Here is an 18923-nt window from a genome sequence, read left to right as displayed (position 1 = left end):
GTGATGTTAAATAAGGCTGAATTATATTCGCCATACCTTTATAATTGTATAATAGTAGTTGCATCCATTCATATTGAGCTTTTGGGAGGATTACGATTTTGATTATGATATTGTATCACTCCTTTAAATTTTGCCACAAATGAGTGGGTCTTTCACCGTGAAGTATTCAATTTTAATTTTATCAGAAATTATTACTTTTGTGCAGGATTGCAAGGACGCATGATTTTCCTATTTACTTATATTCTCAATATCCATAAGAATGAATCTCATCTATGATTATGTTGCCCTTAATAATTAGAATAAAATGACAATGCTCAGTCAGATTGCAAAGATAAAGAAAATAAAAACTTAGTCTCTTACAATATATTCTATAATATATTGTTATCATGTATTATTAGAATATATTCTATAATATATCATTATTATATATAACATTACCTTATATGGTAGTTGTCTTAATCTACCCTCATTACCATGCATATATAGTATTACCTTATATGGTAATGACTTGCTCTACACGCATGACTTCTCTTATATAAACCCACATGTACTCTTGTATTACATATCTCATACACAACAATATACAGAGTTTTATACTCTCCCTTCTTTCTAACATAGTCGATAATTCCTTCTAAACTCAATTAGGTCCACCCTTAGTCTGTAAATCTCATCGATTAAGCTTTGAGTGTTAGTGGGATCAATATCATCAAGAATATGGCTGTGGTCGTCAATGAACTTAGGGGCAGGATTGGGAGATGGGGTGACATGATTAGTGGTGAAGAAGGTAACTTTCTTGGAAGGTTTAGCTGGTAATGAGGAAGAGTGAATAGGTTGAGCTGGTTTCGAGGGTGCAAGAGTGGGCTTGGTTGGTTTTTTAAGATTGAGTTTAAGAATAGGTGGTGGAGGTTCAGATGGTAGCGAATGTGGGTGATGCAGAGTGGAGTGTTTACAAGTGTATTTCTAAGATTCTTGCATCTAAGCTTAAACCTACACTTCCACACATTGTTGGGAATGCTCAATCAACTTTCATTCAGGGAAGACAAATTGATGACAGTGTGCTTCTAGCTCAGGAACTCCTCAATGGCTATCATAGGCATTTAAGCTCCCCAAGATGTACTCTAAAGATTGATATTCAAAAAGCCTTTGACTCAGTTTCTTGGGATTTCTTGTTTGATTCCCTTAAATTGCTTGGCTTCCCTCCCCCCTTCATCACTTGGATTCACACTTGTGTCATTACTTCATCCTTTACAATTTCTGCTAATGGGGAATTCAATGGGTATTTTAGAAGCATCAAGGGTCTGAGACAAGGGGACCCTATATCCCCACTTCTGTTTGTGATTGTTATTCAAATTTTTACATTGATTGTGTCAAAACTCACAAGGGAAAAGCCATTCAAATTTCACTGGAGATGCAAACAGCTTGATCTAACCCACCTAATCTTTGCAGATGACCTAATGTTGTTCTCTCATGGCAGCTTAGAATTCTTGCAAACCTTTAAGTATGCACTTGATACCTTCACAGCCCTATCTGGCCTTCACATCAACCAAAACAAAAGCCAAATTTTCCTATCTAGAGTTAATGAAAACACAGAAGCAGCAATCTTATCTCTCTTTGGGTTTCACAAAGGTGACCTTCCTGTTAAGGGCCACTGATTGCAGAACTCTTATTGACAAAATCACATCTAGAATTGGCCATTGGAGTAGCAAAAATCTTTCCTTTGCTGGAAGACTTCAGCTCATTAAATCAATTATATTCTCCACACAAATGTACAAGAGTTCAAAGTTCATTCTTCCAGCTAGCATTATTCATGAATTGGAAAGCATTTTTGGTGCATTTTTATGGTCTGTCCTATTCTGAAATCTACTGGGGCTAAAATTGCTTGGGAGAAGTGTTGTCTACCTAAAAGAGTGGGTGGTTTGGGGTTGCCCAACCTCTCTACATGGAATGAAGTTGCAATCATGAAGCAATTTTGGAGAATTATCAATTCAAAAGACATGCTATGGGTTCAATGAATAAGTACTTACCTGCTAAATGGCAGATGTATTTGGGAGGTCAAAGTGCCAGGCCAATGCTCTTGGAGTTGGAGGAAGATCCTCAGCCTCAGAGACAACATCAAACCCCTTGTCAATCTAAAAATTGGGGATGGGAATTCCTTCAATTTATGGTTTGACAATTGGAGCCACTTAGGTCCTCTGCATCAACTGGTCTCACCTCATCAGCTTTTCCAATCAGGATATGACACTAAAACCAAGCTCAGTAACTTCATTCAAAATTCCACATGGTCCTTCCCAACCTCTATCCTCAACCTTATCCCTCAGCTACAGACCCTTTCAACACTAGCAATCCCAAATTCACAAAGGAGAGACAAATTCATTTGGAAACCATCTAACTCACCCTCCTTCTCCATTGCCTCCACAATGAAATACCTTAACAAGCACCTACCATCTCTGCCATGGACTAATCTAGTATGGTCCAAATTCTCAATCCCTAAGCATTTTTTCACTCTTTGGGTTGCCATCCAACATAGACTTCCAACTTTGAATAGGAGATGCACTTCACACATAAATGCTTCATTGTGCTCCCTCTGTAATGCTGAATTGAAGTCTCATGATCACCTCTTCTTTCAATGTTCATTCACCAAACCCTTGTGGGCATTTCTTCAAGCAAGATGCGGGTTCTACATACAACCATCTTCCTGGACTAACCTCATCACATGGGCTTCCCACCACTGGAAAGGTAACTCACAGTTCCACAGTAATTCGGTGTCAAAACTGAGTTTGTCAGCATTAGTCTACAACATTTGGACCGAGCGCAATAGAAAAATCTTTCAGAAGAAACACTTCTCAGCCAATTCTGTCCTTCATCTCACTCTTGAATCAATCCGATCGAAGCTCCTACTTTCAAGAATTAATGATTCATATGATGCAAACAGGATTGTTGCAGAATGGGATCTCCCTAACAGTGCTGTTCGCCCTCCGCCGAAGCCGCCAGATCACACAATCTAAAGCTTCACGCTTCCAGATGGGGAATGTTCCCCACGATCACCGGAGTGTATGGAGGACCACAACGGTCTTGTTAACCATTTAATTGTTGGATTCGGGCTGGGTGTTTATGGGTCATGAGCTTGTTGCACTTCAGCATTGTATTTCTTTCATTTGGGCTCCATACCTTATTGGGCCTGAATTTGTACCTTTCTACTTATTTATATAATTTAATATTTTAATTTTCAAAAAAAAAAGGAAAAAGAAAGATTGAATTTTTTTCTCAGTTAGTTAAAATATTGATAACGTGTTATAATTAATTATTTTAAATATTATCATAGAAAGATTGGAAATAAGGGTTGAGAAGAGAACATACGCATACGCATATATATATATATATATATATATATATATATATATATATATATATATAGATGCCGGGCAAGACACAATATCAATAGACCAATCCAAAACCTTTTACTTGCACCCCAAACTCAATTGGATGGCTACACATCAATTACCAATACAAGGCTTGCACAGCCCCTCCAATCAAATGACAGAACATTGTTATAATTGTGGACCCCATATATGCAACATGTAGTTTTTTTTTTTGAGTAAATTTTTTTATATCAAAATCTAAGGTAGTTTCATTTGATTTTCTAGTTGGTCTAATATATTGAACATTAACCAATTGTGTCATTGATGTTATTCTTAAATAAATCTACATACAGACTGAATAAAAATATTAATTTTTATTTCCAATTAGATTATGGAAGACTCAAGAATTAGTCTTGGTTAAGCAAAGTTAACTTTCAATGTATGCATCAGGTCATGCTTATCCTCCCATTTACTCAAACCAACAAAACCATACTTAAATTAGTTCTGAAAATGTTGCTTTCCAACTATGGCATCATTAATTATTTAATAATTTCTACTTGTGACATGAATGAGGAGTTGTGCCACGGATGCGTCAAGAAGATTAAGATTACAAGAGATGTCATCACAGACGGGTATATAAATAATATATACATATATACATATATATATACACACACACAAGATAATGTCGAAATTATAAACTGAAGATTAATGACAAGGCAGATTAGAATAACTACAAGAAAGAAGATCAATTAGTAAACTATATTGAATAAAAATATAAATGAGAGAGAATGTGCTTAGATGATAATTTACATGAATACATTCTGATACCATTTATAATGGTCAAATTCTATTATATGGTGTGATATTGTCGATTTTGGGAATGAAGCCCCTTACTATTTTTATTCTATTGTTTTACCTCAAAAGGGCTCATATCATTTAGAAATGAAACCAGTACATAGAAGTATTTCACATTCACCTTACTCAAGTCCTGTGGAATTGTGTGACAACTCGTTCAGTGTGTGGTCCACACAGATCGTCACATTAAGAAACAAAAAAAATATTCCAAAACTAACTTTATATATTAGTTTTACTGCACTACTCCTAAAACCAAATCTAGGCTTTATTAATTGTCACTTAGTATGTAAGAGTGGTACTAGAAAACACTTTAAATTTGAAATAGAGAGTGAAAAAACAGACAAAAGTTGGACGCTAGACAACTTATAATATTCTGTTTCATATTTACTATGGTCATAAACTATACATTGAACCACATTAATCTTTTTATTATGTGATGGACGGTTTATTTTTTCTGTCATTTTCTTGATTGTGTTGTTGGTTTCGCGGCGTTTGTTGTAACAATAACAAGGATGTATATTGACAGGAAAGTTGTTAAAGCAACTGAGATACTAGAGGTAAAAGCGAAGCCTGGATGGAAAAGAGGAACAAAGATTACATTCGAAGGAATGGGCGACGAGAAACCTACATGGCTACCGGCGGATATCATCTTCATCATCGACGAAAAGAGACACTCATTGTTTAAGAGAGAAGGGGACAATTTGGAGCTCGGAGTAGAGGTTCCTCTGGTTAAGGCTCTCACAGGTTGCACCATCACTATCCCTCTGTTAGGAGGTGACAAAATGACTTTGACATTCAATGATATCTTATACCCAGGTTATGAAAAGATAATTACAGGACAAGGCATGCCTAAAACCAACGATCAAGGAAGAAGAGGTGATCTTAGACTCAAGTTTCTTGTGAATTTTCCCACAGATTTGAGCGATGAACAACGCTCAGATGTTTTTAGTATTCTACAAGATTGTCCATATTGATCATCAAAATTTTGTTTTCATGTTTTTATGTTATTTTTTTATGTGTTTGTGATGGTATATATTTAGATTGGGTTACAAATTGATGTACATATATGTCAACTTTAGTTTGTTAATTAATTAGTTACAATGTTAGACATGTGAGATGATATATATGTACTGATGCATCCCAACAATGATAAGGATTATGGTGAATTAATTAGTTCTTGCTTTGATAATGAAGTGTTTAGGATTTGATTTATATAGTACTGGCAGTTCTGTATACAATGGATGTGGTTTTGATGCTTTGAGCTACTAAGTTCAAAGTTTTCCATGTTTAGCAGCTTTTATTCTACATGGAAATTTGTTTCCTCTTCTCTTTCTTTAATAAACAATACAAGACGAAAGACACATGGATATCATTTGGGAACTAATATATTCCTTAGAAGAAGCATCTTTATTTTACCTTACCTAATTGCTTTGTATAATTCACTTGTGTAACACACACTTGCCTAATAAGATCGTTATGTAATGTTCAATTATTCTATTTAATACAATCATTATTTTTAATAGGGTAAATTATATTAAACCATTCTTTTCTATCTGTATTTTTCATTAAACCTTCTTTTTCTATTTTTCTGTTCAAAAATCCTCCTCAATTATTCAAGAGGGGTGATTTAACTACCGAAAGTTAGTTGAAAGAGAATTGAAATATAAATTGACTTAAATACCCATTAAAGCCTGCCTATTTGAAAATCTACTTTACTTCTTGTTTTTTTATTTATTAAATAACCTAAATTCACACAAATTAACACTTCTATTGTTTTTTTTTTTGTTTTAACATTTTACTAGACTGACAAGTTCACATTAGTCACATGAAAGGAATTTTATATTTTTTTATAGAAAAAAATGATATTGAAATATATATATATATATATATATATATATATATATATATATATAAAGAAAACATCTAGGCATAAATATTAATATAAAAAAGAAAAAAAATTAGGCATTATTTCTCGTAGTGTTCCTTTAATAAATCTATATAAAATGAAAATCAATAAAAACTAAATAAATGAATGCACAATATAATTCTCAAATATATATATATATATATATATATATAGCATATAATTTTTTTTTAAAAAAATCTAAATTTATATTGATATGAAGGCCGGATGGAAATGAAAATATAGTATAAATAATATTTAATGGTACATATTATATATATTATTATATTATGATACAAATTATATATAATATTATAATGATAGAAGAGTACGTGTTATTGTAATGGTAGAAGATATGCGGCTAAGAGTGATAATAGAGTAGATATACATGTGAGGGTATATTAAAATAGGTACAAGGACATTTTGGTCTAAAAAATATATGAGAAACTAAATGTACAAACAACTCCCTTTTAGCTAACTCCCGTTAGTTAAATCACCTTCTCGAATAGTTGACGGAGGTTTATTGACAAAAAAATAAAAAAGAGGAGTTTAGTAAAAAACATGAACAGAAAATGAGAGTTTAATGTAGTTCACCCTTTTTAATATAGTATTAAAATCAGTCAATCAATCATAATAGTTTTCTCAATCCATTGTTGTGTCACGGTAGAGGATGGCACCATCAACCTCATCCCCGATGGTTATCGTCAAAATTCTGCAAAAATGTCGCTAAAATGCGCTTCTACGGGCCAAATTAATCTTCACCATTGCGCCTCAACATGCTGGATCTTCACAGCTTCACCATTGCGCCTCAACATGCCGGATCTTCACAGCTCCTCCACCGAGCTTCCATTCGCCTCAATCTAAATCATATGTGAAAACCCATTACTGAACCTGGGTGAAAACCTAGCAACTGATTTGTTGGTGCGCTTGCACATGTTCTCATGCATGTCAGCTACTGCCACGTCAACAATCCACGTCGGCCTAACCTACCGTGACATCAACAATCCACATCAGCCAAAAGTTTGGCCGGCTTAGATTGCTGATATATTCACCAATTTTTTTTTGTCAGGTGACTTTCTTGATTTTGTCTTCAAATTCAAGCTGGTTTCATATTATAATCAACTTGAGTTTTGGGAGCTGCTTTGTATAACCCTCACCTGTCCCTAACTCTCGCACATCCTTATGTAATATTCAATTATTTGATTTAATACATTTCTCAAAATTAAAGGAAATTAAAAAAAATCAAAAGCCAAAGTTTCCATAAAAGTTAAATTGACGAAGCCATGACAAGGTGTATATGGAGTACAAATTAGTATTATTTCATTAAGTAGTCCAAGCAAAATAAAATAAAAGACCGTTCATTTAAGCAAACACTAGATTAATATATATATATATATATATATATATATATATATATATAAGAGTGAGATATATAACCTCACACCATGATTTTGCACCTTTTATTGTATGGATACAACACTTTTTCCTTTTCATACATACAAGATAAAGGGGTACGTCTGTAATATTAATTTATGTACAAAAAAGCTATTATATAAGCATGGGGTTGCTCTGCTCTCAGTGTACATGAATGCATTCCCTCGACAGTTAGATAAAGAGAAGCTTCTCAAGCCATAGAGGAAGGAATGCATTCATGGTGAGAGGCTCTCAGGCATAATTATAAACTTTATGTAACAAAATAAATAAAAAAGATATTAAGAAATAGCAACAAAATTAATGGAAATGACGAGGCTGGCCATGGAAGTGGCATTGATGAAGATGAGGTCGATGGTGGTACTGGTGATCGCAATGGCAATGGAGATAGTGATGATGTAGATGGTGGTGATGATGATGACGACAACGACAATGAAGATGACGATGGCGATGGCGATGGCGATGGCGACGGTGATGGTGTCAAATTGGGGCGTGATCCGTTGCAACATTGCTCACATACAAGATTTATGTTGTTTGAGCAACAATACTGTTTGACTGGACATTGTTTATCAAGATGATGATGAACTTGAGCAATTGTCCAATTCACTATCTCAAACCCCTTTTTCTTCCGATTATAGATTTTATATCCTTGGCGGATACCTTTCACTATCTCCCCTATTCCTGAAAGTTCTCGTCTTTGGATACTGCAAATATATAGAAAAAAACTTATATATAAATTAAGATTAAAATTTAGGGCTAAAATCATAAAACTCCCCTTTTATTTCTAAAAACGTCATATAAATTCCTCAATTATCAAACAACTCATTAATATTGAAGTAGCAAAAATTATCACCTTGCCCTCTTTCCGTGACGAAACCGTTAAGTTGTTGCAAAATGACAATAATATCCTGAATAATATATTAATGTTTTATTAAACTAAAATTATAATATATGAAGGACAATTTTGTCATTACGAATTATAAAGTTATTTATGTTGCACGTGATACTATCCCATTAGTTTTAGACAAGAAACTAACAGGTGATATGATAGACCTTTTAAAACATCAAGGGTAATATGATAGTTTCCTTAATTGAGGGAGGAGTTGATAGTTTTTTTAAAAAAGAGGGGGTTTTATGATTTTATCCCTAAAATCTAAAATGTTTACTTTCTTATTTTCATTTACTTTAGTTGAAGAGGGTGAAAAACAAAAAACTGTTAATAAGAATTTTCATTCAAAACTATACTTTAAAAAATACAATGCTCACTGATCGATTGGTGTTTATTTTAGAACAAGCAACTCGTCTGCAATCTCTTTGTGTATATGAACTTTTGGTTAATTATAGAGATTTTGATTCCAAAGAAATATTCACTAGCTTGTTAAATTGGTACATACAATCATATATACGCGAGTAAATATACATATACGTACACTCGTAATATATATACACACACACACACACACAAACACATATCATACTTGTCTATGCATTCGAGTTGATGCACATGCAAAGTATATCAAAGTGAAATTTTAGGCGTGGTGTGATAGCCCTGTTGGTAAGGCATTAGTGCTTGTGGCCAAATGGCTTTGGTTCGATTCCCCATCCTATGTATTTAAGTTGCTTTAACTTCTGACAGAAAGAAAAAAAGGAGCTAAAATTTTACCAATATTGGATAGTTATACAGTTTCGTCTTAAGTTTTGAGACTGAACCTATATAAAGTTCAAATAGAAAACTGAAGGATACATGAGCATGAATCACAAACGCACACATCTCCACAATGAAGTCCTTTTTCCACTAATTATTTTCAATAATTACAGTTTTAATTAGGGATGAATTTTATCTCAATTTTTATTCTTTAGTTTTATAATATGTAACTATTCAGTCCTTTAACTTAAAATATAAAATAGTTCTTAAAATATTGCAAATTCTTTTACACATAAGTTACCAATACATGATTTACGTAATTTATTTTCACTCAATTCAATAAAGCCTTTATCCAACTACTTGGGGTCGGTTTCATGAATCTCTCATGTACTACCTATCACATTCTTCCTATTTTGTTGTATCTAAGAATATGACTTCATAATTCAAACCACAGATATCATATATTTGCGAGCTTTACTTGTGTTAATTTTGGTATTTTTTTGTCCTAGCATTGCCCTCAATATATATGGACGATGTTACTCATCCTAAGTGGTTCACATGTCCAAACCATTTTAATGGATTTTTCTCCCATTTTTATCTCCAATTGTTAAATGATTTACCTATTATTTTAGAAATTTATATGGAACTAATTTCAACAATTAAAAATGAGTAATAATTTCAAATCTCAAGTAACATACATGTTTCAATATTAAGAATAAGTTGTAATTACATACATATATATAACTTGTCCAAGTTCGATTAAAAAAAAAAAATGAAAATATAATTAAATAGAGTCATGCATTTTAATTTCCTAGAAATAGTTTTCTTAAGTAGAAATTTGATGCCTTAAATTACTGAAGTCTAATCTTTGTTTCTACACTCTCCTAATCTATATAATACCTAATATTATCTGATAGAAAAATGATTTGTAGTCCAATATACAAAAATCGTAATTAAGCTAATTCGATACACAAATTAAAATTACCGGTCAACGTCCACCTCGTCCCGGTTGTTCTCACCATGCTCCACCACTTCTACTTGGAAGGCACTGATCAAACATAAAACAAGAAAAAAAAAAAAAAAAAGCTTGCAAAATAAAACTTCTGCATAAGCTGTATTGAAATAAAAAAATAAAAAAATGCAAGGACAAAAAAAAATAACACACAAAAAACATCACTTAATATATTTGCATGAATAAAACTTCTGCATAAGCTGTATTAAAAAAAAATAAATAAATAAATAAATAACACACAAAAAACGTCACTTAATATATCTGCATGATATATTTTTTCTATCAATATATATATACATATATGTATATATACAGAGCTTACTTGACATCAGTACTGTAGTTCACAGCAGCATGTTCAAAGAAAATTAGCATAAAAGTAGCACATATGAATATCACATTCGCCTTGGTGACCATTTTTTTTGCACACATGCAGAGAGGATAACTAATTATGGAATTAGTTGAGTCTTTCTGAGTATTTAAGGTTGTGATCGCGCACTTTCGGTTGCTTCTGATGTTTAAAAACATATATGTGTGTATTTTGTTTGACTACTACTTTAATTGATTAATTTTTTTTGAATATTTTAATAAATTGTTTTCAGAATTTTAAACTATTATACGTTAGCCATAAACACAAATCACGACAATTATTTTTAAAATCAATACTCGAGACGAAAAGGACAAAAGTTAAAAAGGTCAGATAGAAAATTTACAAGAAAGAAAAAAATATAATAATTGGAAAATTACTCAAGTACCGACTGAATTTTTTTGTAGTGATGTGAAATTTGGAAGAATATAGAATTGGATGGAGGAAAGTAAGAGAAAGTGAATATATACACAAAAAAATATGCACATAGTTTTTGTATATATATATATTTGGGTAAATTTGTATCAACATTTAAGGTAGTTCCTATATGATTTTCTAGTCGGTCGAAATGAACAGTAACTAATCCATCATGTCATGATGCTATTGTTAACTATAAACTTGAATACAGACTCAAGAAAATCATTTTTTTTTCCCCAATTAGATTATGGGAAGACTCAAGAATTAGTCTTCTTTTGCAAAAGTCAACTTTTAATATATACATAAGGTAATGATTATCCTCCCATTACTCAAACCAACAAAATCATACTTAAACAAAATTATACTTGACCATTTATGAATTTTTTTTTATTATTATTTTTTTAAAGATAAATTTTAAATTTTTTATTTAGTGTGACAATGTACAGCCCAAAAGGGAAAGATGGCCCAACACAGTAGCCAAAACATAAGTATACTTTTGCAGCCCACAAGTGACACTGCCCAAAAGGCCCCATCCCAAACATTGAGAGAGGACACCAAATGGAGAAGACCGTTGAGGCAACTCCATAATTTGGTGAAATCAAGGAGGGATCCTTCGCAAATCAGTGATCTGGCTTCGCTGGTGGACGTAAAAGAGAGATAAGTAGTTCCCATTTGTCAGCAATTTGCCTTCCATTGAGAGAATTCGAAATAGGTGATGATGCAAGCTTAATTCTGACTATATCTAGGGTGCGATGTAGTACTGAATGTTGTGAAAGACTCTTTTTTCTTGAAGATTTCCAAGCATTGTAAACAAGTGATGATAGTGCCAATTTCGAGACCGAGCTGATGTTAATAGAGGTATCTCCTCTCCAATGGTGTGAAATCCATGATACTAAACTTACTAGTTTGGTTGCTGAATATGAAGCCCGCAACGCATTTGAAAGAATGTCTACAAGGATTTGACAAAGAAACAAGTAAAGAATAAATGGTTGTGGGATTCCAGCTCCTTGTGACATAGAACACAAATGGTAGGGTTAATATGAGAGGTGCATTTTCTATCCAATGTTGGCAGTTTGTGCTTGATAGCTGCGTACCCATAATGAGTGCTTAGGAATGAGTGGTTTGGACCATACTAAGTGACGTGAGATATAATTTTTGTAATTGGTAAATTTTGATGTCAAAACAAGTCTGATCGAGTTGTAATTTCAAGTTACCATATCAAGATTGAGATCAGCTACGCAATTGAAAGGTTGTTCATACTGAGATTTACGAACAAGGAAAGAACAACCATGTATGTTCATTCAGAGTATCCAATTCTTCAAAGTTTCCAAAAACAGAGTTTTTTCAAATTGGTTTGAAACCTTTCTTCAGAATTCTGTCAAGTAAGAACCGGTACCAAGTTTGGGAACCGGTTCAAGAACCTTAGCTTCGAAGATTTCATTATATCCTTTGAAAATTAACCGGGTCCAAATGTGGCTACCGATACCACCTGCTTATACAGTTTAGGATTCCAATTTCCTGTTCTGTCTAAAACTTCCTAATTGGTTTAGAATACTATCAAAAGTCCTATGCACGAAAATTCCCTTTTCTTATGCATGATTAGGTCTTTGAATATTCTATATAAACCTTGATTCTCATCTAGGTTTGTACAGCTTTTGCAATACAACTTCATAATTTTTAAAAGCCTTAGAGGGTTTTTTTTGCTGAAAATCAAAGTTGATTTTTCTATCATTTTTTCTAAAACGCACACATAAACACAAGAGTGAGTTTAGAGTGTTGTTCAAATCTTTATCATGATCAAAGTCTTGCATCTACAACTATCAGAAAAACAGATCTATTACTTCTTCTACAGATTCAGATATTGAAGAACAAAGGTGAAGCGATCATACTTTGAAAGGGTCAAAACATTCGAAGAGTGTTGTTTGATCTATCAGCAATCCTTCTACAGAGATCAAGAGTAAGCCTGATGTTAAGTGCTATTGGACGGGATGTCGCAAAGCCAGATGATTGTCAGTTATAGGTGTTTGGTAGAACGATAGGGTGTGAGTCTGAGTCAAAATTCATTGTACTTTATTTCAAATATAGTGGATCGGTTTACTTGGACTGCATAGTCCACGAAATTTTTCCCACGCAAACAATTGGTTTATTTTACCAATTTGAATTTCCTCGCTAAAAATTCTAGTGTCATCTCTAATTTTATTACCTTACTTTATTTTATCTTGCATGAGATTAATTGATTAATTATTAAAATAAGTAAAATTAAAAAGCCACATATATGTTTTTAAAATACAAAACTTTTTAATCAGCCCATGGTAAGGTTGGTAAGTGCTGGATAAGGTGTTTCTTAGTCTTTGCCATTTATGAAAATGTACAAGAACCTCCTCTCTAGTCAATCTCTCTCTTAGCCGCCTCGCCGCATGTCACAAGAGGTGATGGATGAAGTCAAGATAGAAATCGAACGATTGTTGAATGTTAGTTTCATTCGAACTACAAGGTATGTTGAATAACTTTGCAAACCTCACATCACCGAGTTCTTTTAACCGATGAGATTTATCACAATTGCCACAATTACCATTTTTGCGAGAAGTTACAAAAGTCCTTTGCTACCGTCGCTAGCGGTATTCATAAAAAAATTTATTTCCCTTTTTTCTAAAAGAATATAAATTTTATTGTTTTACATTCATTTACGAGTGTCTATGGCATCATGGATTGGACTTTTGTAATTGGATTTGGAAGCTCCATGTATTACCACCCTTATTTATTTATATGACAAGATATTACCATCAACATTATTTTCAGTAAAAATTAGAACTACTCTAAATTAAATAATTAAGTAAATACATAAAAATTTTGATTCAATGCCATTATAATATAGCCCACGAATCACGATGTAATATGTTGTTTGAGGTTTATATTTTTAATATAAATATGTTTCATAATTTTTTAAAATTTGTTGCATGAGTGTTAAATTTTGTGATTTATCTATATTGCACTGTGATGTAATTGTGTTACTATTATTTTAAGCTACAATACCCAACAATACGGTTCTGCATAAGTCGGAGATTTTAGCTTACTTGTTGAAAACAAATAATTAAAGGGACCACCCCCATTTTTATTTATTTATTATTAAGATATCTCTATTAATTTATTTTCTTCAATTATGCATTAAAATATTACAATTGTCTCCCTGAAATTATTAAAAAAAAGTTATTATTGTCCCTCTCACATTGGGTCGTCCCTGAATTGGAATGAGCTATATATAATATGCACCACACGTCAAGAAACATATGCATATAATATATACACACACACACACACATATAACCTCACACCATGATTTTATTTTTGGGTAACTTTTATTTTATGGATACAATGCATACATGGTGAGAGGCTGAGAGCGCTTCCCGACATAATAAACTTTATGTAACCAAATAAACAAATAAAAATATCCAGAAATAGCAACAACATTAATGGAAATGACAAGAGTAGTAACGAGACTGGCCATGGATGTAGCATCCACGAAGATGAGGTCGATGGTGGTCTTGGAGGAGGACATAGAATAGACCAAGGAATATCCCAATCATTTAAGATGCGCCTATTGATCGGAGAGTCCACAGGAGGATCAGCCATCAGTTTCAATCTAACTGATTCAATTAATTCGGTGATTTCATAGAATTTCGTTGTTCTTAAAGAGTAAAAATTGTAATTTTTTTTTTTAATATCTGATCAGAGAGGAAATAATTTGGAGTTCAATTAATGATCTATGTTCAAAAAAAAAATCTTAAGCAAATTTGGTACACAAAAATTACCGATGGACGTCTTCTGGTTGTTCTCTCCATGCTCCACCACTTGTACTTGAAAGCTAATGATCAATCCGTTAATAACATGAATATAAAAGGAGCAGCATTCATACATAAAGTTCTGCAAAACGAAAGAAAACACAAAAACATCAGTTAATATTTGTATCTACATGATATATATATATATATATATATATATGTACATGTATGCAGAGTTACTTGAAATCAGTAGCAATCATGAAGTAAACTATCATCAAAGAAGCACACATGAGTATCACAATAGCAACTTGAGTCTTGGTAACCATTTATTTATTTTTCTTCAGAGAGAGAGAGAGCAAAAGAGGATAAATAATTATGAAAGAGCTTATAGAATGTTGCCCTAGCTTACAAGTGCTTCTAATGTGTACAAATATATATATATATATATATATATATATATATATATATAAAGCGCCAAATCTTAAAGTAATAAAGGTGAAATGTTGTAATTTACTCTTTAATTAAAGTCAGAACCTGAAGTCCACAAAAATTGATAAAAATCATAAAATATTTTGTTGATCGACATCTGATTACATCATTGGAAAACTCAAATACCAACTTAATTTTTAAAAAATTCCAAGAAATTACTAATAATATCAATACTCGAGCATTATTCATCGGGTCAAGTCTATCATGGCATCACTGAAATGCCTCATTATTTATTGATACTGAATTGACTTTTGTCAAGAACCATAGTATAATGAAGAATGTTATATAAGTCGAGCGTGCAAAATTGACAAAATTTTTCAATGCTATTCAGTTTCTCCTTTTGGCTACAATTTGAATTTGATTAACTTATGTAAATTAGTGGGAAAGTGATGGAAAATATGGAATAATATAGAATTGGATGGAGGAAAGTAAGAGAGAGAATATATATATAAACATATGTATATTATATTATTTTATTTTTTTGGGTAATGTATCAACATCTAAAGTAGTTCCCATTTGATTTTCTAGTTGGTCCAATTGAACATTAACCAATTATGTCATTGATGTTATTCTTAAATAAACCTAAATACAGACCGAATAAAAACATTAATTTTTATTCCCAATTAGATGATGGGGAAGACTCAAGAATTAGTGTTGGTTCTGCAAAGTTAACTTTCAATATATGTATGCATCAGGTCATGCTTATCCTCCCATTACTCAAACCAGCAAAGCCATACTTAAAATTGGTTCTGAAAATGTTGCTTTCAAACTATGGCATCATTAATTATTTAACAATTTCTACTTGTGACATGAATGAGGAAATTATATTACCACCAATATTAATTTCGATAATTTTTTTTTTTAAAAAATAGAACTATGCATCATACAAGAACATCACACTTTGGCTATGAACTGAATGACTATCTGGATTAATAATGTGACGATAAAACTCATTAGCTGGGTTAATTTGTTCAAGTAATCCAATTATATGTGTGTGTGTGTTTTTTTTTTTTTCCCCTTGACAAATAACTCAAGAATGGCTTAAAGAGTTGAACTCTGCCACCCTTCCACTTGGGAAGGCAAATGAAATAGTGTGGTAGTGTTTATTATTTTAAGCAACAAGCACCCAACAGTGGGGCTCAGCCTAAATTAGAGGTTTAAATAGACAATTTAATCAACCGATTGAGATCAATCCCACCTAAAATATAACGTTTATTAATTGTGTTTAGTTGAGGAATAAAAATTCTAGCATGGTTCAAAATATAAAAAGATAGAGATAGAAGGATGTTAATACATATTTATTGAATAAATTACCTTTGGATTAGTTAATAAATTATAATTTCCATAAACTTCTTACCCTAAAATTTTAAAATGATGGTTGTGACTTCAGTTAATGATTAATTTTAGATTTGTTGTAACTATTCACTCATGTGAAACAATGTGAAATGGAACAGTTAAAGCTTGTACAATATTTCATACTAAAAAAGCAAAACAGACAGTTAGAAACACTAAAATTAGATCATAATTATAAATTGTTATTTATAAATAATAAATAGCAACATTGACTCTATTTAATTACCCAAAAAAAACATTGACTCTATTTATTACCCTTCAGCAAGGATGTGTGCTCTCTTATCCACATTCACCTATTTGAGACATATTTCAATTATTTTGGAGGTGGTCTCTATCAATTAAAATGGTTACAAATTAATTACTTATATACTTTTATAATGGCAAAAAGTATATACATTTATCAAAATATATTTTGGTTTATTCATTTGAAATAAAATAAATTCATTACTATTTTATTAAACTTAGTTATGGTATAATGTTTACATAAAATTAATTAAAACAATAAAAATAATTACAGATAATTTACATTACGTGCAATGCACGTTGATTGATCTAGTAATACATAAATAGAGATGATTAAATACTGTATCTCTTGCGCCAAACACAAACACCCATTCCTTATTAAAACTCCAGATCCCACCCACTGCTGCCAGAATACTTCTATTCCGGCTTTTAATTGGTTGCTCTTGTAGCTTGTGACCCTCACCTTATTTATAGACACCATGCAGACTGTCTAGAACTCTCCAGATAAATATTCACACATTTACAACAATACAAAACTCCGGCACTTTTAGAATCTTCCCTACGCATATCTAAAACCTCTCAAATATTTTAGAATCTTCAACTCTTTCTAATATTTCACAAGGTCTGATTATGGCTCTACACAGATACAAAAAACTTTAGAACCTCAATCTTATCATGCCATTCAGAAGCTAAGCAAAGTCTTCATCGCTCATTTGTCACCTGCATGTCGGCGTAGCATATCTCTGCAGATAGATGGGAAGTGACGTTAAGCATCAAGAAGTTGATTACCAAAATTCGATGAGCGAAACCCAAAATGTCTTATTGCTACTTTCACTCTTTGAGGGATGAAAGAAAACTCTTTAATTTGAAAGAAATGGTGGTGGCCGCGGCGACACGGACGGTGAGTGATAGTGGTTTAAAACACCTCAACTATATAAATTGTGATAGTGCTTATTTTTACAAATCAATTGCATCTAGATGCAACAGGAACAAAATCACAGCTATCAAGGATGCCAATGGTTTTCTATTGGAAACTGAAGCTGATATCAAAAAGGAACTGGTAGCTCATTTCCATTCTGCCTTAGGGATGAATCCCCATTCCTACCCAGGTATTGATTCACTTATATCTTTCATACAAGCTGCTGTTTCACCACATTTTTTCACATCACTGTGCTCCATTCCATCAAATGAAGAGATCCAAAATTGTATGCACTTACTAAGCAGTGATAAATCACCTGGCCCAGATAGTTATAGTTAATGTTTTCTTTTTTAAGAAAGCATGACCAATTATAGGCAGTGATGTCACCAAGGCAATCAGAGATTTCTTTGTCAATGGTAAACTACTTAACCAAATCAATTCCACATACATTTCACTTGTGCCAAAATCATCCAATCCCTCAACCCCCAATGACTTTAGACCAATATCTTGTTGCAATACCATTTCCAAATGCATATCCAAACTCCTAGCCAACAAGATTAAACCAATCTTACCCCACATTATTGGTCCAGCATAATCTGCTTTTATTCAAGGTAGGCAAATTGATGACAACATCCTTCTTGCCTAAGAGCTCCTCAATGGTTACCATAGCAAACCAACTCTCCTAAATGAGCACTCAAGATTGACATAATTAAGGAAAGCTTTTGATACTGTCTCTTGGGATTCCCTCCTACCTTCTTACAATGGATTCACATCTGCTAGCTTATCAACACCATCTTTCTCCATCTCCATTAATGGGGAACTCAATGGCCATTTCAAGAGTATCAAGGGACTAAGACAAGGAGACCCTCTCTCACCATTTCTTTTTCTCATAGTCATGCAAGTCTTCTCCCTCATTGTCAATAAATTCACCAAGGAAAGACCATTCAAACACCATTGGAGATACAAAAAATAGAACATTACCCACCTAATCTTTGTAGATGACCTTATGCTTTTTTCACATGTAAGTATCCAATCTCTTCAAACCATCAAGTACTCCCTAGACACATTTTCCTCCATCTCTAGTCTACAAATTAACCATGGGAAACGCAACATTTTCCTAACTCGCACTCATGCTAATTTAGAGGCTGACA

The 18923-nt window shown here is 32.6% G+C and overlaps 1 long non-coding RNA gene across 2 annotated transcripts in view; it reads right to left on the bottom strand.

Moving 5' to 3' along the window:
- Positions 1 to 14295: 14295 nt before the first annotated feature.
- The window catches only part of LOC132286278 (uncharacterized), a 32406-nt gene continuing 27778 nt past the window's right edge, over positions 14296 to 18923 (bottom strand). The window contains exons 4-5 of one of the 2 annotated variants that reach the window (XR_009472743.1): positions 14799 to 14910; positions 14296 to 14584 (exon numbers count right to left, since the gene is read on the bottom strand). This is a non-coding gene — a long non-coding RNA (uncharacterized LOC132286278). Of the gene's footprint in view, positions 14585 to 14798; positions 14911 to 17094; positions 17597 to 18923 lie in introns of those variants that run through there. The other variant, XR_009472744.1, reaches the window with a different exon arrangement.

This window comes from Cornus florida, unplaced genomic scaffold (assembly GCF_030987335.1).
Source record: "Cornus florida cultivar Cherokee Brave unplaced genomic scaffold, ASM3098733v1 CherokeeBrave_3.0.0_Hap2_Chr02, whole genome shotgun sequence".
Taxonomy (NCBI): domain Eukaryota; kingdom Viridiplantae; phylum Streptophyta; class Magnoliopsida; order Cornales; family Cornaceae; genus Cornus; species Cornus florida.
The sequence above is the reverse complement of the archived record's forward strand: the minus strand, read 5'-3'. Positions and strand labels throughout refer to the sequence as shown.